The 26438-nt window shown below is 40.9% G+C and overlaps 1 protein-coding gene across 2 annotated transcripts in view; it reads right to left on the bottom strand.

Moving 5' to 3' along the window:
* Nucleotides 1-26438, bottom strand: part of rho-6 (serine protease rhomboid 6) — a 287122-nt gene that overhangs the window by 181292 nt on the left and 79392 nt on the right. Inside the window, exon 1 of one of the 2 annotated variants that reach the window (XM_076525044.1) lies at nucleotides 24727-25061. The exons of the other annotated variant lie outside the window; for it this stretch is intronic. The gene's annotated coding sequence lies outside the window, so the exon portion shown is untranslated. Of the gene's footprint in view, nucleotides 1-24726; nucleotides 25062-26438 lie in introns of those variants that run through there. 2 annotated transcript variants of the gene reach the window in all.

The raw sequence follows: 26438 nt of genomic DNA, 5'->3' as shown, positions 1-26438 counted from the left end.
GCTTCAAAACAACCGCCGGAATCCATTAACAACAGTGTTTCTTATTCTTCCTCGCTCCCACCTCCCGCCGAAAACCCCATAAGTATATCATCGTTCTTACTCGCGTTATAAAGCTCATGGAAATTTGTCCATAAAGATGCGTTTTTATAGGCAATTTTGAAGGCGCCGGTGCTAACGAGAACGTTATATCCGTCATTAACGGTATCCGTAAACGAAAAATAAAACGGGGATCGGTGTTTATGCGCTATAATTCCTCGAAGATGTTACCAGGCCGCGGAGACGCGTGCAATCACCTGCGGTCGCGATCGAAAGCGCGATCGAGGTTTTTTACGCGACGAGGAAACGGATCGCGCGGTGACGATTAATCGACATCGCGGTCTCTGTTCCAGAGATCTTTTATAGAAGATTAGTTCGTTAACCTTTTAGGCACGACGCGCCACTATAGCGGCTTCCGCGGATGTCATCTTTCAGAACGACACGCCACTATAGTGGCTTTCGCGGATGTCATCTCTTTGGACGACGCGCCACTATTGTGGCTTGCTCTAGTAGCTCACTCGCTCATCGTTTGAACCAAATAATCGTCTTCATATGCATTGTTTCACACTTCTTTCGTCTTCACATCGATTTACAACAGTCTACAGGGTGTCCCAAAAATGTCTCGCAATCCGGAAATGACTGGTTCCTCGGATCATTTGAAGCAACTTCTTCCTTTACAAAAATGTTCTCCGAGGCACCGTTAACGAGTTATCAACGAAAAACAGTGACCAATAAGAATCGAGTACGGCTGACGCGAGGCGGCCCAGCCAACCAGCGCACGAAGCCCGGTTCCGCTCACTGGCTCGATCGCCTCGCGCCAGCTGAGCTCGCCTCTCATTGGTCACGGTTTTTCGTTAATAACTCGTTAACGGTGCCTCGGAGAACATTTTTGTAAAGGAAAAAGTTGCTTCAAATGGCCCGAGGAACCCGCCACTTTCGGATTGCGAGACATTCTTGGGACACCCTGTATATACAGACAGAATATACAGTATCAGACTCTGCCGTCCAGAGAAATAGCATCGCGCAGAATTCAGTCGTACCTAAAAGGTTAAGATCGGCGAAGAGGGTATTTGCGTGGGTGCGCGCGGGCGCGCGTGTGTGAAAATCGCGCGGATACCGCGCACGACCGCGACTTGTTTTACGCCAGCCGCCATTACTCCATCGTTTACGGGCGCAACTGGAAACGGAGCCGGCGCCGAAACGAGCAATCGAGGACATTCGCCGACGCAATCTACGGCCCCGCATGCATACAGAAGTTGTGATGAAATCCTGCAGGGACGGATCCAAGTTCCGTCAGAAGCGGAGGCGCGACGGATCCCGGATAATGTTGCCGCTCCGGTAATAAGTGCCGCGATTCCTGCCCGCCGTGTTACACAAATGTTCTTCGTCGAGCAGTTAATCTGCACCCTTTGTGGGATCATTCGTCCGCGATGATACACCGTGCTCGGATGGCAGTCACCGCGGCAACAAAAATTCTCCGCGGAGAAACTCTTGCCGAGACGATCCTTCCTCGATTTTTATGGCGTTCCAATGTACCGACTCGGTCGAACGTTCGAATTTTAGTACGCAGAGACGGGTTTCGGATCTGGATAAAAATGGCTCTCGTTTGCACGAGATATTTCAAGATTTATTCGACGTCGTGGAGACAAGTGCGAGCATTGAAAACGGTTGTTTACGTTGCGGTAAAGAAAATGATTAATTTTAGTAGTATTTTTTTAAGATGCACTGGAAAAAATTAGGATAAAGTGGTATTTCATTTCAATTATATATTTGAAGTTTTATTTCTTGCGATTCATATTTATGAGAGACAATAAACCCGTAGCTGAAATACAAACATATATTGTTCTGAAAAATTAGCTTTTTTTTATATTTATTTATATATAAATATATTTATATTTTATTTATAAATATAATAGTGTATTTTATTTATAAATATAATAGTGTATTTATAACTATCGAATATTTATATTTTATTTATAAATATAAATAAATATAAATTATATTTATTATTTATATTTTTTTATATAATTAATTATTTTATTATATTTATATTTATATATACATATAGATTTTATATTTTTACCCCATTTTAGTACATAAAAACCATATCTCTTAAACATGGTTACGTCATCTTAATATGTCACATTTTGCATATCAACCAATCTATGAAAATATTTTGAAATAAAAGAATTAAACCGGGATAACAATTCTGTACTTAGATAATGGTTTGCGAACGATTGCAGGTTTCGCAAGTTCCCTTCGCACGGAACGTAATAAAAGAGAAATTTCCGAAGCCTATTAAGGGCATCATCGGATTCGCGATCAAATAAAAAGCTCTTCAAAATACGCCGAACAGTTAACTACGGTAAAATTCCGATAATCCGACGCTCTCAAATACTTCGACGAGAGGTCGGATTATAAAACGCGTCAGATTATACATATAGAAATACATTTGTAACAGGGTAAACACGAGCGCGAAAAAACTTTTCAGAGGGTACGCGTATGGACGTTAATGTTATTCATTGACAAAAACAATACATTATGTGTATATATAAATATATATGCGTTTTCATTACACCCCGAGCTTGCCGCGTGTTCCGCTGCATCGTCACCAATTACCGATCCGTAATTAACGCGTTCGCTATCACAATTTATTCCGATAGCGTCGTCCTCCGTATCACGAGCGTTTCATTAAAAGCAACGTTCCCTTTTTACAAAATATTTAGCAGCCGTAATCAAAGGAAACTCATTAATTTCCTGGATATAACAATACGCGTTATGATTTTAAATAACGAACTGCTGGAAAACAATTTGGCTCTCTTTACATCGAATACGATATTGAAGTCGGCGCAGGTGTATGCGTGTGTGCACATGACGCCGCCAATGAACGCGTTAAATTGCTTCTGCTTTATTTCAGATTTTTAAATCGCCGACGCGACAATTTCAGAATGAAATCATTCGATCGCAGAAATTTTCGGAAATGAGACTACCGAGTCCGCGTGGACCATTTCTTCGAATTATAGTTTCAGAGCACGTATCGCGTATACTACAGATAATTAATTAATTAAATAATTAATTAATTAAACCGTGGATTTTTATGCATTTACGATAAATTCGAAATACAATGAAACACTATAAAGTTCGATAAAATTGTATATTATTCCCGATCCAATGCTAAAATATTAAAATAACCGACGCACACGCGAAGTGCCGAGCGATTTTATTTTATTCTACGGAAGAACAACGTGTCACGAACGAGACAGCATTGTTTATTCAACCTTTCTATATTCCATATTCTCGGCATAGTAATCGCAGTTCGCTTTCGAAGCCGTCTTCGAGTCAAAGCTGAGAGAGTTTCGGCCGCACAGAGCAATGAGTTTTCCTTGAAAAATATCAATTCCGACGAAAGTTCCGGGCGCGACAGAACCGCGCCGCTGAACCTCGACAGACGTTTCTAAACTTTTAGCGCCGAAACGCGGCTGTATAACGTCGAAACGGGATAACAAGATTTTCCGAGCGTTATCGGCGAGCGTCGAGATTTCGAAAATTGCCCGGATCACGGGGATTTTTGCCACGGGATCCGCGATCCACCGCGGTTACCCTGTCACGATTGACTCCGGGGATAGTTAGATTTAACATGTGACACCTACACCTCGCCGAAAATCCCGTGATCCCGCGCGGTTCTACGCGCGCGGAACGACCGCGAGGAGATTCAATAGGTTAACGATACGGACTATGGTCGTCTGTCACGGAATTCCATGTAAACCGGGGGTCAGGGACGGGGGGGTAGTTTTCAGCGTAGGGACGGCCGGGAAAGTTCAGAACGCCCGGGCGCGACCGTGCCGTGGCAATAATTATTATAATTCCCGGTGTTTCCGGCAGTGCTGGTTGCAACACGTCCGCCGTAATCCATTTTCGGTCTGGTTAACCCCACCCCAGCGGCCCTTATAATTCTTCGGGCTACCACGCTAACGCTACTTTATCGTTCAGGATTTTACGGAATCCTTTTTACGTGCTCGAAAACGGTTATTTAATGTGAATTTTCTATGGGCGCGGGCGCTTATAAATTGTTTTTACGCGATTAAATAACACCGTCCGATAGGGGAAGCCGTGTTATCCGACTGAAGTATGCGTCATAAAAACCATTTGCACGCCAACTTGGAGAATTAATGGAAGAAGCGGTTCGTTGCTCCGCAATCTTGCAAGAATTATTCCTTATTTATTGGTCGAAAATGATTATTTTGCTCGCTCCGTTCTTCGCAGGTAAAAATCAGGAATATTACAATTTGATAAATTCTCGCTATTAATTACAATCGAGGACGTCGAAAGTGTTCAAGTAATTATTTGGCAATTTTTCACACATCGTAATGTTTTTTAGTTAAAGTATCAAAAGCGTAATATTCTATTTACTATTTTGTTCATAATTGTCACATTTCAACGAACGAACAATTCTTTATCCTTATTAAGGAGAGAGAGATAGAGCAACGTTAATCGCTTTGCCGAAGTATTTTACTTAACATTCTTTTTTTACGAAAAATATGTAGCTATAGCGGGCGCTACACACTTGTTGATCCGCAAAAAGAGCACTTCTCCGAAGCGAACGAACAGGTCGAAGGCGATCTAAGTTATCCGCACTCTTTGTATTCCCCGTAGACGCAGGTTGATACCGAAAGTTAAATATTGATAATCGCGGAATAGCATTCGCTCGCCGAGACACGTGATCCGAATGATATCCGCATTTATTGGATCCCGTTTAAAATTCTTCGCCGCTGGTTCCGACTCGATACCATAAGTCAAGGGATTGGGGAATGGCACACGTGGATCCTCCGTACGATTTTCCACCGAGGGATCGGCAAATCGGTGATTCTTTTTTTTTTGCGGCGGGCTGCGCGAGTATTTGCATTACGCTTCTGCTGTCCGTCGGACTGGCTGATGCAGCGCGAAAATTCGTTCTCTCTCTCTCTCTGTTAATTTTCAATTAGCGGAGCAAAAAGACTATTGCCGAGCGAAATGTATTATTTTAACGCGAACGCGGTTTCCTTCCTCGTCCCGACCCCTCGTCTCCGTGACAAATGGAAAATCTGAAATTGATATTTTCACGCCTGTATCCGTCAACTGTGTTCAATGTTGAAATCTAATTAATGTGTTCGCGGGATTGTTCGCCACCGAGAACTTTTAACCTTACGACAATAATTTCGTTCTAGAGTCTGCAAAACCTTCTTGTACAATGTTAAATTATATATATATTGTAAATAATATATGAATATATAAATTAGTATATATTATTATTATAGTATTAGTATATAGTATAGTACACAGTATATAGTATAGTATATAGTAATAGTAGTATAGTATATAGTGTAGTATATAGTAATAGTAGTATAGTATATGGTAATAGTAGTATAGTATATAGTATGTAGTATAGTAAATTAGTATATATTATTATATATAAATTAGTACATATTAATTATATTATTATAAATATATAAATTAGTATATGAAAATATATAAATTAGCTATGACGAACGAAAGAAATTAATAGAATGCACCGCGTTGAAAATATTCGGCAGAATTACTATACCTTACTATACATCATGATTGCGGATTTTATGCACTTATGGCAAAAATGAGTACTATCAATTTAAAATAATAAGAACATTAAAAGAATTAAAAAATGTCATTGTATTATATTCAATGTAATAAAATCATTTAAAAAGGAATTAACTTTTCAGTGAGATTCCATTTCTAGCAATCAACGTAGACAATATTTATTCTGCATAAAAACCCGCAGTCTAATTATCGCTTAAAATTCTACTGAAAAATTCTGTCGTTCTAGTCGAAATTCGACAGTTAAGAATTCCTTAAGAAATTGTTCAACAATTTCGTCCATAATTCCACGAATTATTTACGTCCAATAAAGTCTTCTGAAATTGCTATTCCAGTGAAAATTATCGAGCTTCCATCGCATGCCGCTCAATGACTGAAAAGTCTACGAACAGGAAAATACACTGTTAAGAAAGCTAAACGAGTAATTAGTAGATCCATGAGATCAATAATCCGTAGACTTGAAAACGAAACAAATCAACTAAAAACCGTCACTGTATAAATCGAAAAAAGCGACGTGCTCTCCCAAGATTCCTGGCACACCCATTTGCTCCCAACTACGAACACTCGATCGAATGTTTCCCAGCTGTCGTTCAGCCAATTTAATTTTCCAGTAGCTCGGGGATCGCGTGGATCCACGGAGAGAACTACCACAATTTCTCCCTAATTCGCACTCAGATTGCGCGCACCAAAAGTGGACCAAAATTTGGGAAGAGAAGATACGATTATTCGAGGCTTGCAGCTCGTTTCTATAGTTATTATAAATAACCTTGACGATCGGCGACTATAAAGTTCGAGCCGCGAGGCTCGAACAAATCGTGTCTCCTCTCCCGAAATTGTCCATTTTTGCGCGCAATCTGGACGCGAATTAGGCTGAAATTACTGTATCCCGCAACGCGCGTTCGAATGGGCAGTCGCCGCGCCGAACAGCTAAAACCGGTGTTCCTGGGCGCGAAAGCATAATCAGACCGATATTCCGCGGGAATGTAGATCGATACGGGGCCACGGACAATAAATAAGATCGGAAAGGGTGGTTAGTCGGGTGCGCGCTATCGGATATTCACGTGAACCGAGGATGCTCGCCATTGAATAGCACGAGTCGCGATTTGCATGCATACACGCCGCTCTGTTGCGAAATTCTATGAGAGCCGGGGACGGCGGGGGGAGGGGGTGTGTGTGCAGGTTTCATCGAACTAAGGCCAGACAACTCGATGAAGATCTATAGGGACGACCGAACGGGGCTCTGCGGGGAGGGAGAAACTCGTTTCGCCGAGTGAAATTGCAGTCGAACCTCGGCCCGCGGAAAGTTCCTGACAGAAAAAGATGGAGTTTCCAACTGTCTACGCCGCTGCACCAGAGCTGATGCACCGGGCGCGACGTATATAATCGGCGGGCACCGCGGAGGGCTGCGCAACCCCCCGCGCCGAAATCGAACTTCCCTCGTCGACTTCGAATTACGATCGATTTGGAGCGCCTAATGCGGGCAATCCGGACGCGGCGGCCAACTTCGCAGGGATTGAAAAATATGTCCGAATTGTTTATGCGAATCCGCGTGGCCGTTCTCGATGGAGTTTTGCGGTTGCGCTTGTATATAGGGCAAGTGTGTCAATTACTGTGCCACCACCTGGTTACCGTGTCCTTGCGATGATTTTACTTGTATTTGAAAGCAACAGTATTAAATTGAAGGTATTGAAATTTTTAAATAAAATTCTACCTGTAATTTTTATAGCCGAATTAAAACTTTTAAAGGCTTGTCAAATGTAATGTAATGAAACACAAAATCGTGTTTTTGCTTGTCAAAATGCTTAAGAAATACTTTGCAAATGAAGATGAAAAAAATGCAATAATGATGCTTACTGAAACAAGAGAATAAGCGATTGATATATTAGTTAATAACTCGTAAACAAAGCCGCGGATTGCATTTTCGCTAAGGAAAAAGTTGCTTCGAATGACCTCAGGAATCCCTCATTTCCAGGGTGTATCATAATTTTTGGGACATCCTGTACAAAAATCATTCTAAAAGAAGTTCTTTTTTAAACTGAGAGGCCGAGTAATTAAGATATTATGATTAAATTTAAGATATTACTATTAAATAGAATGACTATGAGAATGACTGCTAAATAGAATGACTATGAGAACGATTGCTAAATAAAATGACTATGAGAATGACTGCTAAATAGAATGACTATGAGAATGATTGCTAAATAGAATGACTATGAGAATGATTGCTAAATATTTAGAATAACTATGAGAATGATTGCTAAATATTTAGAATAACTATGAGAATGATTGCTAAATAGAATGACTATGAGAATGATTGCTAAATAGAATAACTATGAGAACGATTGCTAAATAGAATGACTATGAGAATGATTGCTAAATAGAATGACTATGAGAATGATTGCTAAATAGAATGACTATGAGAATGATTGCTAAATAGAATGACTATGAGAATGATTGCTAAATATTTAGAATAACTATGAGAATGATTGCTAAATAGAATGACCATGAGAATGATTGCTAAATAGAATGACTATGAGAACGATTGCTAAATAGAATGACTATGAGAATGACTGCTAAATAGAATGACTATGAGAACGATTGCTAAATAGAACGAATAAAATTCACAATTATTGAAATGAATTTGAAATTTTCGTCACTTCGGCCTGGCACTATCTTACAGAATTTTCGATCAGCCGAAAAATACGCAATGCAGCACTACACGATAGTCTCATATTTGTCTCTAACGCATGTTTACCTCCGCAAGCGGCGGAAGAAGCTTCCGAGAGAAACGCCACGGAAAAAAGTTCAATACTTCACGAGCTGCCAGGCAATCCGGCGGATGTAAGCGAACGAGATTATGCTACTGTCCCCATTTATTTCACAGATACGGAATTTGCCGCCCCGGCCTCTCATTCGTCGAATCGACAGCTCGACTTTCGCTCGTCGATCGATCCCCCCCTCCCTCGTCCCGACGATTTTCCATCGTCGATTTTCCATCGTCGATTTTCCATCGTCGATTTTCTCCTCCTCTTCGTTGATATTCGCAGGGTAGGGATCGAGGAATTTGATGCGGAACGATCGACTCGATCCAGGAACGCCATCCGTCAGATCGACCGAGCAGGTCTCCGAACGCGGCCGGAAAGACTGCGAGTCGAAATCGATGCCCCGAACGTTTCACAATAACATCGATCTCGGACGTGCGATCGATCTGAAAATCATTTCTGCCTTTGCAGAAATGGCTGCGTTTGATACCGCGACTGCATCAATTTTTAGCGATGCTTTCGATGAAAATATTTAATCAATTTTCTGGAAGCGGTCACATTTTGAGAGACGATTCGAAGATCCCTGTTTTCGATTAAATCGTCTATTACAATAAGATGTCAAATGAAGTTGTTCAATCTTTCTAATTAGTCCGAGAAATTAGTTATTTTTACTGTTTCTATTTTGCCTTAAGAGCCCCAAGATCTGATTGTAAGAGAAATAATATAATGTATTATTAATAAATAGCGGATTTTTATGCAACACAAGTATTGCCCGCGCTAATTACAAGATACAGAAACTACCTGGACACCGATTTCGTTCTTTAGTCACTTTAATGAGCCGAAAACAGTGCGATATATTTCATGCAATTGTTTCAATGTTTTCACCATTTCGTATTATATTATTATTATATATTATTATTATTATATTATTATTTCGTATTATATTCGTATTTCGTTCTACTCACTTCTGTCACAAATGCATAAATGCACGCCATTTGCACAAATGCAAATGATCCCTCGCACCAAATCGCGCGATCAAAAAATTAGGAGAATGCTTATCCCGACGGGGCAAAGCCCTCGAAGGTCCAAAGTTGAAAACGAAAATCGAACAATCCCTGACCAACGCGATCTACGACAATTGTATCTTTACTTTCAGAGACAGGATCGAAACGTGGACGAGTCGAGGGTCGAACATGCGACGTGCAGGTCCGAAAAGGGAGGACCATGTCGCTGCAGATTCTTGGCGGAGCGGTGCGAGGTGCAACGCGAGCAGGTGAAGAAAGTTCCCGAGACCCGGCTCTCGTGCGCGAGGAAAGGATCAAAGGGACGATAATCTCACGGAAGGGATTACCTGAAACTTATCCTCGCGGATGGAACTGTCCGGGCCGAACTTTCTCCAGGCATTAACCGAAGACGCCATAAAGGATTCATGAGCGCCGATGGAGCCAAACTTTTCGAGGATTGTTGACCCTCGTGGACGCGGCTCGATTGTCGGACAGCAAAGCCAAACACGACCGACGTAGGTGTGCGTTCGGACACCTGGCTCGTCCGCCAAACTTCCCGTCATTACGACTGTTTATCGTCGACGATCACTCACCTGCGAACAGAAACGAAAATTCATCAGTTCGAGCGAGAAGCGATCGCTGCGCGGCCTGTTTCCGAGATCAGTTGGACGGAAGACGAGGCGCGTGTGTGGACAACTTAAGGTTATATAACAAATTTCGAAAATTTAAGATTTGCAATTATTTTACAATTATTTTTACAATTACTTTTTTGTAGGTATGGCAATTAGAATTATGGGCCAAGAAGATACAGTAAGGTAATCTAATAATTCAATTTTCGAATTTCTGCTAAGGCAGAATTTTTAGCTACTTAGCTGATAATTACATTTAATTACTAAATTAAATTACTAATTTTTCTAATTAATAATTAGATTTTTTAAAGTGTTGAAATAGGCGTGACTTATACGGTGCTTCGCGATGATAAAGGAACGCCAGAAACACTGGATTTGCAACCAGCGTAACTTCGGGTAAAATAATGTCAAAATACTCTGCTTATGCTCATTTCAAAGGGCGAAGTCTCTATTTTCAAACCCTTGAATTTAGTATTTTTTAAACGTGCATTTTCCCAGAGTTCAAGGTAATATACAGCCAACCGAATGGGGAGATCTCCCCGTTTTAAATTCAGTCGATCGACGACCGAATGGATAATTAATGAAAAATTAAAACTGATTGCTTAATTTTATTAAGATTTGCATAAGGTACGAATGCTGACGCCAAATAAGTTTGCTTAGTAATTTTCGTTCAATAGAATAAAATATTTTAATTTTATGCAAATTTTCGAGGTCTCTAGCGCGGTCGTGCAAGTGTTAAGAATAATACATAAATAAACAATTTATAATAAACGCAAGCAGATAAATGATAGGGTCAACATCGAAGTGCAAGAATTTATAATATATGCGGGGCAAATTTGTTTTCGAACGCCACAATTTCTGTCTAATTTTATAGGTCGACACAGTGACCACTAAGCTGCGGTCGTTTATGGAAATTGGATCCGCATAAAGCAAATCCAAAATTCTTTGCTTCGGCGGCCGTTATTTGTATATAATTATTATTCCCCGTTCGATTAACACGTTCCGTGCCGAGCTTTTTTTACTCGAATCTTCACACTTTGATATTTTACTAAAACTTGATGTATTACGTGCAATTATTAATTCTCGTACACATAACAACGTAACAAAAACTTATCAACGCCCATTCTTGCGGTGGAAATTGATTCTTCGGTTCTAAATTTCTTGTAAACAATTTGTTCAGTTCACTAAGTAAACATGCGAGCGTGTACCATCGATGGTACACGTGGCACGGAACGTGTTAATCTACGACCAAGGATATCTGATATTGCAAACAGAATGGAATTCTCTGCTGTTACTTGAACTTCGCAAGAGCGCCTCGATCGCGAGCGGATCGAAACGAAAGAACGGCGAGGAAACAGATGCGCACGATCGGTCCGAAAGCAAAACTTGCCGACGCAGAAAATCGACGGCACGTCGACGAATTAGCCGGCGGTTTCTGAACAATACCGAAGAGCGATTCGCGCAGCATCGAGCCGTTTCGAGACCACTCGCGGCGGCCATTCTCCGGTAGCTTGACAAACAAATAGAGAAACAACGGGCCGGCCAATGATAGAATTCATCGATCCGGGGGTTTCAATTCGTTGTCGGCGCTGTCCGTTCCTGCGAAAAATCCGCGCGCATCGAGTTCCGCCTCAATTTCGCGGCAATTAACGCGGAAGATTGCGTCCGCGAGCGAGGTCGCGCTGAAATTATGAATTCCTCTCGGTGTGCTCGCGGGGTGGCAGTCGGCGGGGCGGGAGAGGCGCGAGGGAAGGAAAAAAGAACTATGAAAAATACGCGATCGCGGAGGGGAGGCGCGCGCGCGCGAGCGTTGCCCGCGGGAAAGGGCGAAATGTGGTGCGAGAGGGGCAAAAAAAAAAGGCGAGCGTGTACAATTCGGCGGCGCGAAGTGCGAGAGGAAAAAGCGGCCAGCGAAGAATTTACCGCTCTCGGAGCCACGACGCCAATAAAATCCCCGCCGCGAAATCACGGATCGAGTGGCTCGTTTATTTTCCTCTCGATGAGAATCGGCCGGAGCCGGGTCAACAAGCGACGATGCGACGAGACGGGACGAAACAAGCGCCGAGGCCCCACAAACGCGAAGGAAATGAAATCCGTCGGGGTTGCGCGCCGCGAAGAGAATCCGGCGAGATCCCGGCCCCGTTGTTTGCGGTTCTCAAAGGGGCTTAAAAAATGAATAGCATCTGCTGCGCCGATTAATCCCGCGGCTGCTCGGGTCGATCGAGTGTTTCGCGAAATTCCGGCCAGCGCCGCTATAATTGTTCGAATCTCGAGATGGAATCGATCCGCTCTAAATCGCTCGGCCGCCGATTTTCCTCGGAATTGTCGCTTCCGTTCGGTGTCTCGCCGAGAAACGATTAATCGACCAGATTTACATCGGTTCCGTGAATTTATGCAGTTATTTATTTGTGCATATTGTTACGGCGACTTGTCCAAATCAAGTCGCTGTAATGTGAAACTGCCCTGTTGTGAGCAACTCCATAAAGAAAAATAGAAGAGAGGGGTTGCCACGGAGGTGTTTGATCAACGGACAATCGAGGAGTCGGGATCGGACCGTCGAGCGATCAACACCATCTAATTCAAAGATCTCTAACATAATCTAATCCAGTTGTATTATAGTTCGTGTTCTCTTTTGTAAATAAAATGCCGCGACGCGGAAGAAGTGTCGTAATTCGTAACAATATTATAGTAATGTCTCTCTAATTGACGCTCAGATTGTTCACAAAAATGGAGAATTTCGGAAGAGGAGATACGATTATTCGAACTTTGCAGCTCGTTTTTATAATTGTTGACTATCGGTAACTATAAAAACTAACTGCAAGGTTCGAATAATCGTATCTCTTGTTCCCAAATTGTCCATTTTTGTGCGCAATCTAAGCGTCAGTTAGGGAGACATTACTGTACAGTAATTAATAATACAATAATCATATTTCATAATTATATTATAGTATAATATTATTATTTATATAAATATTATTTCATAATTAATATACAATTGTGCAAAAAATGGACAATTTGGGAAGAGGAGATACGATTATTCGAGCCTTGCAGCTCGTTTTTATAATTGTTGACAATCGGTAACTATAAAAACTAACTGCAAGGTTCGAATAATCGTATCTCCTGTTCCTAAATTGTCCACTTTTGTGGACAATCTGAGCGTCAATTAGGAAGACATTACTCTGCGCCAGGATTAATAATCATTTTGTGACAGTACATTCGTGGATGTTATTTAGGCCCTTAAGCACACTGTTAGGCATACTCTTGTCCGAAAATATAAATCGTAAGCTCCGCTTTACAACATTATTGCCTCTGATATACAATATCCACCCGGACGCATTCTGGATACATAAATTCGCGTTCTAGGGAGGAGATACAATTATTCGAGCCTTGCTGCTCGTTTTTATAGTTGTTGACAATTCGTAACTATAAAAATGAACCGCAATGATCGAATAATTGTACATCAATCTGAGCGTCAATTAGAGAGACATTACTGTATCTCGTTATCGTGATCCAACATTGGCACGATTTGTGCGCAAAGCGAATCAATTCGGTGGATGTCGTTTTCGAGATCCGAATAGCGCGTTTTTTAATATGCTCTATTGCGATTTCGCGTGTATTTTCTCATTGTTGCGACGCGAGATCTGATATTAGCGCAATCTCGTATTTTGTTGGAAGGCTAATTAATTTTATGGATATTATTTTCGCGAGCCGAACGGCTCAGAATTTTCGGGGAAAAAGTTGCAGCGCGGTCGTGACCGTAAAACAACGAGATGGATAGAAATTAAAATTCGCGGAAAATAGATGACAGCGAACGCGTTAAGGATGAATGGCACGTTATCACCGCTGAAATTAGTAATCATGTTTCCAAGAGCGACGCGAATACTTGATCTGGAAATTTCGAGAAATTCGCTGCATAAACTTCGAGCCGTTCTAAGTATTTTTAATCGATCAAACGGCAGAACGACTTCGTCGAATAAAATGGCCATCGCGGAAATGTTCGAAATTGTGTTCAAATCTCCATGCGAAATTCTGCAGACAATTCGCAGAAACAAATGGCGGCGGCATGGCAGTCCCCGTTAAAGTTTTAATCGTCTCATCTGACATCCCTCAGTTCGCGAACGCAATTCCGCCGCTATCTAAACAGCGTCTAAACTCGAAATATTTAAATAATCGAAATAACCGAGGCAACAACGATACCGCCAGGTAATTTCAAAGAGACTCCGAACGCGCTATGAACAGCTAAATCCCCCAGATGCCCGACTCAATTATCCCGAATTAATGAACTTGTTCCGCGCGTCCGTTTCACGATTTAAAACCTATCTAAATAGTATCGTAACTTCGTACTTAAATTATTATTACTCCATAATTTCCCGAACGGAACGGTAAAACGATTTAATTACATCGAAAGTGGTACAGTTGATTACAGACCGTAACGATGCGGAGTGTGGGAACGCGTTCGTTTCTCTACGCGACAAATTCCTAGTAGAACTTTTAACAGAATTAAGATAGAACGATCAAACTTAAATCTAATATAAATTAACTAATTAAATCCAGTTTGAAACAACTGTTTTCGATTGAAACTGACATGTCGCCGAATCAGCTTGAAATACATTCGTACCTCTGTCTGCTTATTTTTCACTTATTCTGCAGTGTTTCAGGTTCGGTTAAACAAAAATTTCTATCTTAACCCTCTGTATGCGACTTTGAAATCACACACTAATTGATCGTTCCTTTCTTCAACCTAATTCCAGTTTTAGACACGCTGTGGTCAAGTATTCTGTTCCATTGTTCCCCTTTCTTAATAAAGCAGCTTATATGCATCGTGATTTTTAAAAAAATCATTGCTATCGAATGCTATTAAATGCAATTTTTGTGCTTGATTCGCGAACTCATTGTTAAGTTATATTTAGAGATGAATATTTACCGAATCTCCGCGAGGCTGTATCGTCGTCGATAGATTTTTCGCGACGTTCCCAGACGTCGTTAAACCACGAAAAAAGCTCTCTTCGCGTTCTCTCATTCGAATCAATTATTTTCCGTACGAATTCCTGCGCGAGTAAATTCTTAATCGAATGGATATTCGTTCGAATAAAATTTTATTCGTATGAACTTTTAACTAGACAAACTTTTATACGATCGAATATTTATCCGATACCGTCGAATAAAATTTTATCTCGTCCGCGCCGTTATCTTTTGTCCGTCGTCCGAATGAAATTTCGCCGGAATCTGGTTCTGCGTTAAATCGCGAATTCATTGTTAACTAATATCCGGAAATCGATGTTTACCGGTATCGAGCTATGTAAATCCGTGGAAAAAGCGTCGACCATGGGGAAGATTAATTCTATAAAAAGTTCCACGACGTTACAGGGGAAATATCGGACGTTAACTCGCGAGGCACCGCGCAGCCAATAAGCCGCGTGGAGCTCCTTTCATGCAAGAGGAGAGCCGGAGTCGGAAGTATCTCGTTTGGATCGCTATTTCTTCTCGCTTTCTTTCCCCGTGATTTAATTTGATCCGCCACGAGGCTCGATCGTCGGAAGCGCGGCCGGAGAACAAGCTCGAGCGGCTTCAATAGCTCGTTGACCCTGTTCGGCGCGAGCGGAAGCCGGTTGCACGTGTATACCGCGCCGCTCTTTTCCCAGTTAATTTTCGACTTCGCCCTCGCCAGCGATCGCCACCCCGAGCCCCCTGCCTTTATTTATCCGGTTTCCCGTCGACCAGCCTTTTTCACGGTGTTTGCGGACCTCCGCGAGCGTGCGCGCGCCCTTCCGCTCGACCGACAAACGGCCGAGCCAACAACAACAAGCGAAGATTCGCCGCTGTTGGACTCGTTGCCGGCCCATCTACCCCTCCAATGGTTATTCTCCGGCACCCTCTCTTTCTCGAGGCACACGCGTCGCCCAGTCCTTTGCTTCCTTTCTTTAGACTTCATTCTTCGTGAACCTACGAGAGCCCTAAACGCGATTAACGTTTACCATTTTAACCCTTTCGCTACGGCGGTTCAGTCCGCCGTAGCGCCCCTCCTGAACGGAACCACCCGCCGAAATTGTGCACATTGCGCGTGGATAGTGTATTTGGGAAGAAAAGGGATTTTTCTTTAAAACAGTATAGTTATAATTTCTGCATAAGGTATAAAGTTATTTAATAGGTAAAAAAATGTTTCATTAACAATGGAAAAAGTGAAGAAATAATATATAATATACAGTAATAAAATAAAACATAATATTCATAATACACAAAACATAATACATAATAATTAGTCCTAAAGTTAGTACTTTCGATTTTCTATCCCTTTATGACATGTAACACAATAATAATGGGAAATGCAGGTAGAACAAATATAACTTGAATGGTGTGTCGTTTATTTCGGACTGTCGTTTGTTTTTTTCGTCAAAAGATTCACGCAATAGTAACAAGAGGCGGTGCAGTTCAAAAATTAGGTCGCGATTTTACCAGCATGTCGGATATATCCGGCGTTCGGCTCCGCGAGTGTTCATATGGATGACGGATATATCCGTCGTTCGGAGCGAAAGGGTTAAAGCAAAGGAGTATAATGATGCATTCGGCTCGATCAGTTGGTCGAAAATCGCCCTTCTGAGTTTGTTAAAAATTAATGTCACTCTTTTTATATTCTTGGATACGAGGGTTAGTCGTTTAACCCTTTCGTAATTTTTCTTGTAAACCATGTACTGTAGAAAACAATGTTTCGAACGAAAGTTGCTTCGTGTATGTTGTTGCTTTGTCATTTTTTGCTATTTTCCTTTTTTTATCGAAATATCACCTTAATCGTGCCGGTCGAATGTCTATTAAATAGAGAATTTTAAATTATTAAGGTGCAAGGGTTCAGAAATTAATGTTTAAAAAGAGTGTAAGGGACACAATTTTTTAATGTCTCTCGACACGTTTCTTTGTCACGAGAATAGCATAGTTTTCAGTAGCTAAGTTTTATTACCAAATACTAACGTTTATGGTAAAATAGTAGTCTAGATTGCTTGCACGTCTCGATAAACATTAATATCTAAATTTACAATAATAATTAATTTAATAAATTTAATTTTAAATGTATTAATTTAGCTTTAAATTTTTCAATTAAAATTTAGATAATAGTAATAATAGTTGATTTATAAATGGTCAAATACTCCACCGTGCAACAGGATTAACAATTTCAGTAACTGTAAAAAAGTAAATCAAAAACCATTTTGACCGGTTACATACCTTCGGTGTCTACAAAATCGTATCGGCTCGTTTCTAGATTTCATCTTCTTTTAATAATTCATGAAATCATTGCTGCGACATCGCCGCAGAGCAATTTAAACAATCATCGTGCTTAATTCGTTCAATTTGAATCTGAAGCCACGCGATTTTCCTTTCTTCTTATTGGATTATTTCTCTCTTTTGAATACTCAGAAGTTTTTCCTTCTAGCATATAAGTTACAAAAACGAATCGACGCCGAGAGTCTCGCCAGAGTACCATTAGATAAACAATGATTTCATATGTATATAGAACAGAGTGCTCTTTGTCTTTAGGTGACGTTTTTGGTTTCGTCTTTGTGAATAGTCTTCAGTCTCCTGGAGCAATCAGGAGAGTAAAGACGGTCCTTCCTCGTACATCAAATTAATAAACTAAAAAGGGATAAGTTTAATTCACTGCGTTTTACTTTTATTTAACTACCCATTTCCAATACTTCTTAATGAAACAAATCGCATTTTTGTAAAATCCTCCACTTTACCTATTCGATAAAGTCTCGTGCAAAAAGTTTAAGACAGAATTCAGGATATTTTCGAGATTTCCAATTACCGAACTTTCGAACGCCGAAAGGCTGACAATAGCGAAGCGGTATTATCAAATTCGACCATCGCGGTATAATTTACAAGCAACGGGTGTGATCGATTCAGAATCCAACGAGGACACGTTTTCACCTCGTTTCGTTGACGAGACGTGGGCGCGATACAGCGCCCGGATTTAAGCGGGCAATCTACGAAACGAAAACGTGACGAAGAGCGTGCCTGAAAAGTGGCAGGCCAGAGATAAGGGAGAACGACGGAAGCCCGGAAATGCACAGTAAGTCTAGTAACCGGTTTTCTCTAGCCCGAATGTAATTCTATAATCTTAGAATTTGAACAATATTATTCGAAGACAGCAATTCTTTACAGCTTCGAAACCAAGATGCGTTTGATAGAATCAAAAAATTCAATTACTCGTTCGATCATTCGTTTGTAAATATAAGCAGGCGTTTGCTTCGTCTATTTACGCACAAACATCGTACAGTTTCTAATAATTTAAGCTTCGCGAAAAATTCTGAAGAGAATGTTTAAATTTAAAGAGACGTCAATTTTTTAGTACGAAAGTTTAGAAGAACGCCGAAAAGAGCAAAAGTAATAAATCTTCTACGAGCTCTAAATCTGCCAGGAAATCTTGAAACTATTTCGACGAAGATTCTGCAGTTGCAATTGCAAACGTAGGCCTGTTTAAATTCTATAAATTTAGTTACGATTCGTTGCAAATGCTTAAAACTGTGATTAACAAGAATCCTCGTTAACGCTTTTTCACGAAACGAAAACGATTGCCGAAGTATTTCGCTGAATCGAATTAAAATTTCAAAGTTCCATGGATCCCATCGATTGCTTTTACAACGTGCTTACATTTCGCAGATCCTAACAGAATTTATAAGATCTACTAACCGAACGTTTAAATAAACGATCGAATCGGAGAAAATAATACGGTCAAAGAATCGAGCCGAATAATATTTACAACAGAGACTACACACTCTCTCTCTATGAACAAGCCGCTTTTTAATATGGACCGGCGGCGGATGCGTCGCACGTGACCGAAAATATTGATACTGCGAGGCAATATTTTGGGGAAAAATCGACGCGAAAACGTTTTTAATTTTGGCCACGAGGCGCCGTTTCGCGGACCGCAGAGGGACGGCACGAAAATAAAGTGAAAACGGAACGACGCCGGGGTGAAACGGGGCGAAGCGACACCGAACCGTGCGCGTGTACGAGTTTGGCCGCTCTTTTCGCTTCTGGTGCCACCATTTCCGGGACGGGGAAGCTGCAGATAAGATATTGGCCCGGCGAGGGTGGCTTCCGTTTGCGGCTCATCTGTGACGGAAGAAGGTGAGCGTCGGCCCCGATTGAAAGGAACTCGCGACGAGATGGTGAATGCGAACGGGGTGAGAGAGAGAGCCTGGTGCCATTTTCGACGGATAGAAAAGCTAACTGAGGAACTCTCGAGCTCGCCGCGAACCCGGAGATACCGACCGGATTAGGACGTATGGATATATGAATCCAATAATCCTCCAACGGCGCGACGGAGCCGCGAGAATCTCGGCTTCCCGGGAAGTACTCGTGTACCTGCCGCGCGAATCGTTCCCCTTTCTTTCGCCAGGTGTGAAAATCTTGGGGCAATTTAACACTTTATCGACCGCTAGCCTATTTATCGGCTTTTCGATTGCCAATGTTTATCGATCGCTAGCCTATTAATCGGCTTTTCGATTGCCAATGCTTATCGACCGATAGCCTATTAATCGACTTTTAGCTATCGACGGTTTTCGCTTCTTTACTGTTTTGTTAGTAGCTGATCTCCTGTATGCTGACCTCCCCATATCCTTATGAATTATAATTATAATAATAATTATTATTTATTATTATTTTTAAAGGAATAAGCACAACACAATGAATAGCGAAAATTTAGCCGGTACTGGGAGCAAATGCGCGCGCGACTAAGCCAGTCCTTACTGAGTGGCAGCCTCAACCACGACCGGACGATAAAGTGTTAAGGCTTGAAAAAACAGTCGATCTATACAGGGTGTCCCAGGTTTTAACCCTCAGCGGACGAGAGGCGACTCTCGGTCGCCACGGCATTTCGCGCGGCAGGACGAATGGCGAGCGAGAGGCGACAGTCGGTGTTTATGTTAAATTTCGTTATCTCGAACATTATCCAACGTACTGTTTTATGAGAAAGTCCCCGAAGTGGTGGCGCAAATTATTTTTCCGGAGACTGGAAATTTGTTCAATCAATTCGTACATTCTCTACAAACATGCAAAAAGACAGAGAAACGAACAGCCAGTTACACATTTGAACTTTCGCAAAATTTTGATCAACAAATTGAGAGGAGATCTTCGTCAACCACGAGATAGATCTTCAAGTTCGACGACCAACTCTGACGAAATTCGTCTAAACAGGAAACTGCATGTAATTGTTACTGACACAAAGAAAGATTGCAAAGTTTGTCCCAGTCGAAACAAACCAGGGGGAAGACATGAGACGACCTATTTCTGTGATACATGTCCAAATAAACCAAGAATGCATCTTGGTTAATGTTTTATAAACTATCACACCGAGCGAAACTACAAATCATAATTTTTGTAAAATTATGTTCATAAAAGTGTGAATATAGATAAACTAACGAAATATAACGTTTTTGTAAGATAATATATTTATATGTAAGATCATTTTATTATACCATATAAGACACTCGACATATTTGCAAAAATCGCCTCGTCCTGCTACCTGACTCTGTCGAAAAAGTCGTCGTCTGCTAAGGGTTAATGTTCAAACTTTGTCAGTATATTCTATGGCACAAAGTAAGAAAAAAATGTTATGTAAACATAGGTCATACAGAGCTTTATTAACCCAAGAAAGATAACCTACGTCGCAGAGGCGCCTGCGAAGACTGTTGATTTTTGTTAATTTTTCATAGAGGTCTAGTGATTTAAGTTTAAAATTACTTAAAATATAAAAAAATATAATATAAATGCATTTTATTTTTACAATAATGCCAAACCTTTAAAATGACTAGATTAACTTAAATAAATATCCATTGTTAGTATAAAATTGACGCCTTAGAAAAGCATGCGCCTCTGAAGCGTATGGTTATCTTTTACGTACGTTGTCATATGGTTATCTTTCTAGGGTTAAGAAGCTATAACAAAAATTCAGAATAGGAATAGTAATCAACTAAAAAAAAAAATAAAAAATAAAAGAAGATCTTCGATCGATGTCAATCATGAACTGTCAACAACGGTTATTAATACATCTCGAAATGTATTAACAAACACAGCTTACATAAACACACGGCATGTGCTGATCTATTCAAGCCAATGCTCGCAGTAACAGCAAGTCGATTACTATTCCTATTCTGAATTTTTGTTATAACTACTTAATAAAGCTCTATATGACCTATGTTTACATAACATTTTTTTCTTACTTTACACTAACAAAGTTTCAACATTAAAACCTGGGACACCCTGTATAATTGCCGATTCGTTGGGAGCTTCGATGTTATGTCGAAGCGGTATCTCGAAATTCGAACTGTTTCCGCATCGAGAGCGGAAATTCTCATGAAATTCCCGACTCCGAGGAGCCGGTACTTTCTTTAGAATTTAATATCTGATTTCATTGTGATCCACAGCTGGTCACGAGAAGTCGAGTCATCGTCCAACCCTCATAAATTCCTTCCTTCGCATGCATCGTCAAGTCGAGGCGTTTCGCCGGATTTATTGCCTGTTATAGTCAATCCTTGAGACAAGCGAATTTTCCGCGTGTCACTCGAGGGTGCCTGTGAGTGATGTTTGAGTTCGTTTGGGTGCTCATTTTCCCTTTCCATATAATTTTTAAACCGATCGATCAAGAATGTTTCTCTTACTACAACCGAAAAATGTGTAATTTACGAATCCGCTTGTTTTATTTGCAATTCTCGCCTACACCGAAGTTACCTTCGAAACAACAACAGTACATTCAGTCGTTCGGAAAATACACAAGTCATCATTTCCACCTCGACTTTACACTCAGAACGCTCAGTTATACGCAGTTGCGTTTATTTCGCTGTTTTGATAAGCTTAAGCCTTGAAATATATAATACATAAAATCATAAAAGAAGCGTTAAGATCGTATTTCATTTATCTTTATAAAAACTTGCTAAACGTTCATGTTTATTGCACAACAGTGCCGCACAATACAATCGTTATCTTTATCGCTCGAGAGAATCATAGGGAACCGTGAGAACGCGTTCGACTCATAGAACATGAATGTTTAAAGCGAGCGACACGATAACGTTTCAGAAATCTGTCCTTATCGGAGTGAAAAAGACGATCTTATCGCTTCTTTTGTGACTTTCTCGTAACTACGTCTCATTCACGAAACTTGCGAAACTACAGTACTCGCTTACTTCATATTTTATGATTTTATTATTTTGTAATATTTTCCGATGATGTAGCGTGGCTTTTCCCGATGTGTCGATTACTTAATTTTCTTGTAAGCATTTAGAGTTGACGTATCGGGATAAAAACAGTTTTTATACAGCTATCAAATGTTTCGAGAACTTCTACATTTTGGATAATAGTTTTTAGTGTATAAATCACAGTAAACACATCTTTAATTCAGTAATCAATGAAAGGATTTCGGAAACAACGAAAAACGTCGCCAATTTGTGCGACTTTTACTTTGAAAAAATCGAGAAACAAGTCTGAAACTTACATTTATGTTCCCTTAAAATAACTGAATCTTTTATTCGAGCCGTTCATTTTGAAAGTGGCATAAGTCACTTTGCTTTCAAGTCGATATATTTAACCCCTTGCCGTATTTTGACGAGTCCGACTCGTCATGAAAATTTCTGATAATAATTAATTGAGTATAGATGTTATTCTGTCCTTTGAAATTGGAATAAAATTCTAATCTCTTGTCATCAATATTTAAGCATTCGAGTAAATTTAGGCACACGATAAGCATCAATTTTCTTTCCCTTCTAAGAAATTATTGCAATTGAAAAATTTCTAATTACAGTAACTGCGAAGAAGACGGTATGTCAAGGGGTTAAGGGTTTGCGTTTTAACACGTTTAAAAATCTGGTTGCTAACTTTCGAGAAGATTGACTTGTATTTGTTATCTCAGGATACTGACATTTTTCTCGGTATAAATAATTTCGTATAAACATTAAAACATCACCACTTTTCATTACGGTAAAGTGACTTCAGCCACTTTCAAAATAAACGGCTCATTTCGAGATCACTCGTCAAGAAAATTCCCGAACTTCGCCTATTTCTCAGCGCCTCGAGGTGGTCCCACCCTCATAAACGTTAATTTTTCGATACTAATTCGACATCCGCGAAATATTCGGGAAATACGTAACATATTATATTGTAAATATTAGGGAAACACCGAGAATGTCCGCTAGAAAATCGTGGAGGATTTATCCGTGGAATAGCATCGCTCTCTTGGAACAGTATTTTGCCGACCGAATAAACCGAGCAAGGGTTCAAGTGACAGGATCGAAGGGTGTCCCGAGGCGGAAGGGTCAAGAGACGAGGAGCGATATCGGAGCGAAAGCAAACGAAAATTGATAAAACCATCGGAGGCGAGTCAAATCGGCGGATCGGGGGACAGAAGTGGTATCGGTCGAATGGAATTTCAGCGGCGACGGCACTGTTTCGGGTTTCCGCGCGGCGCGGCCAGCTCCGGCGAAAAATGTGAGCCATCCGGCACGTATTTCCTGTTACAGACGGAGGAGGTTTGGTGGTAAAAAGGCGAGGCTGAAGGTAAGAGACGAGGAGGCAAGAAAGCGCCGCGGATAAGAGGGACGAATGGCGACGGAGCTCGAGAATAAACTGCAAAGGACCGAGAGACGATACACGAGTGCGCTCAGCTCGGCTCCGCTTCGCTCCGCTCCGCTCTGCTCTGTTCTGCTCGACGCGGCGGACTCTTCGGAGACTGGTTCCACGGTGAAAGAGGGTTCTCGCGGCGAGCTATCGAGGACTGAGCCAACCCTCTTGTCCCGCTATTTGCGAGCCGTGAGCAGAATGGACGGGACGGAATTAAATGGCAAATTGCGGCGAAGAGAAAAGTGGCTACATCCAACCGACCGACGGAAAAAGTCAACGGCAGATGGACCGATACGCCCCAGAAATTGCGGCTCACCCCTGACCCAGCCTGTTATGGCAGCCTCGAACGCGGTCGCCGTTCGACGGCGAACTTTGATCGTGGCCCTACGGAATATGTGCGTTCGACGCGATTGTATTACGACAACGTTTCCAGACCAGTCATGTATAATCTACGATCTATGACTAAACTTCGTGTATCAGTACACATTTCATCTGTACGATGCGAATTTTGTAAGTTCCACTATGTTGCTTTATTTTCTTGTAAACTCGATTCTCTAGCATAACTGAATATTTTCCAATAGAGCGCATTAATTGATCGATACATGTATAATGAGTAAATAAATAAATATGACTGATATTAATCTCTCGTGAATCGAAACAAAATTTGATGCATCTGTGATCAAAATCTAGGAATGAAAGTAAATGAAGGCACATGGGAGAAACAATATAATTGCTCCTTTCTATTATAAATTAAAATTATATATTATATATATATATATATATATATATATATATATATATATAATATAATATAAATAATATATATTTAATATATCATAATATATATATTAAATTATTAAAAAGCATGTTTTAGGTACGCCTATGAAATTTTGCAGACACATTTTTACATCATTTTGCACTTCCATATTGATCATTATACAATAAATCGTTCTATCATAATGTTGTTATCAAACGCATCATTCGCGTCACAACGCGAAGCACCGTTAGCATAAAAATATTTTCCTGAACACCGTAGAAGGGTTAGAAGAAAAATCAATTCGAAATGAAAACAATATAACCTACCTTAAGCAAGTCGTTAGACGATGAGTCTCCGTGCCTCGAACTTCGGCCAAAAGTAACAGAAAGAAAGAGAACAAAAGCCACGAACTCGCTGGCTAATTAACAATCAAAACGGTGCTAACTTCTTTCTAACAACCTCTACGCGCAGGTAACAGGTCCCAGAAGCGAACGAGCGCAACAAGAGCAGCACGCCGGATCATTTAAATAAAGCAGCACACGACGAGGGTTCCGCGATGCGCATTTGCACGAGCCATTTCCCGTCCGCACTTTCTCTAATTGGAACAGACAGCAAGGAGCGCCGCGCGTCGTCGCTGGATTCTTCGCGTTTCGTTCCGTCTCACCTGTACGACCGTTCTGATCTAATTAACTGCGACGAGTCGCTTTTATAGCCGATAATGGAAACAATTAATCGTTGTTCCCGAGGACGATTGTTCACGTCGAACGGCGTGGGGGAGTGGGGAGGCTATATCTGGCGTTGCCGGCGATAAGACGAGGGTGGAGTTGGCGCGATTACTCGGACGGAAAATATTTTCCTCGGTCGGCGGGTTCCCTTAATCAGTCGGCGGCGCTCGATAACCCCGATTAATCGCCGCGAAACGCGACGCGTCGCGTCGCGTCGCGTCGAAAAGAAATCTGGGTTGAAGAGGCGGGTCGTCGAGTCAAAGCCCGGCGAACCAAATCCCGTTGAAATGGAGTCCGGGGGTGGCTGAGTCGGTCCCCCGCGAGCTCCGGAATTAATTCCCGGACTCATTAAAGTAATTAAAAGCGAGGGAGAAGCGCGGCCGCGCGCCTGCAGAAAGACAACGGGCGAACGGAGATCAGAGACTATAATAAAAGGGGCTGAGTAGGCGGCGGGCCAGGGGACGCCGCGGGATGGAAACTGAACCGAGCAATCGAGATGGAAATGGCCGCACCTGAGACTGCTCGATTAATCTGGACGGTTGTCCTGCACGTGGAAATGGAATAGACGAACAAATTGTTTGAGGGAACAATTGTCAGAGGGATCGCCCGCGAATTGATACACCTTACGTTCCCAGCGTTGTTTCGAGCGAGTTACCCTGCGGTTTTCCCTGCGGAGAGAGCCACTTTTATTTTCGTTACTTCCGTTGCGACGATGAAAACGATACATCGCACTGTTCAACGAATACGCGGGTTAACCGTGGGGTAGGATAGTGGAGCCGGTTACTGTGGGGCAGACTTGGGGAAGAAGGTAATCTGATTGATAATCGACGATAATAAATCGTCAGTTGTTACAACTAATTTATAATCAACTATTAATCGAATTACTGCTTTCGCAATTACTGTTTGACCAATTATTATAAGTTAGTTGTAACAATTAACAGACTGTGACCGTTAATTATTTATCAGATTACTTTTTGCTGAACTCTGCGATGTGATTAATTATTTTATTATTATTCAATTATATTGTATTATATTAAATATATATGAATATATATATATATATATATATATATATATATATATAAATAAATATATACATATATATATTATATTAAATTTTATTATATTAAATAAAATTATTATTAAATCGTTGATTCGTTTTTTGATACAATTAACTTTATATTTATCGACTAAGATATTTTAAGCTTTTTTACTCAATAATAAAAAAAATAAAAGAAGAAAAAAATATAATATGTCTTATATTCGATACATTTTTGAATAAGAGATTTTAATTCGATAAACATAAAGTTAAT

The sequence above is a fragment of the Megalopta genalis genome, chromosome 1 (genome assembly GCF_051020955.1).
Source record: "Megalopta genalis isolate 19385.01 chromosome 1, iyMegGena1_principal, whole genome shotgun sequence".
Taxonomy (NCBI): domain Eukaryota; kingdom Metazoa; phylum Arthropoda; class Insecta; order Hymenoptera; family Halictidae; genus Megalopta; species Megalopta genalis.
The sequence above is the reverse complement of the archived record's forward strand: the minus strand, read 5'-3'. Positions and strand labels throughout refer to the sequence as shown.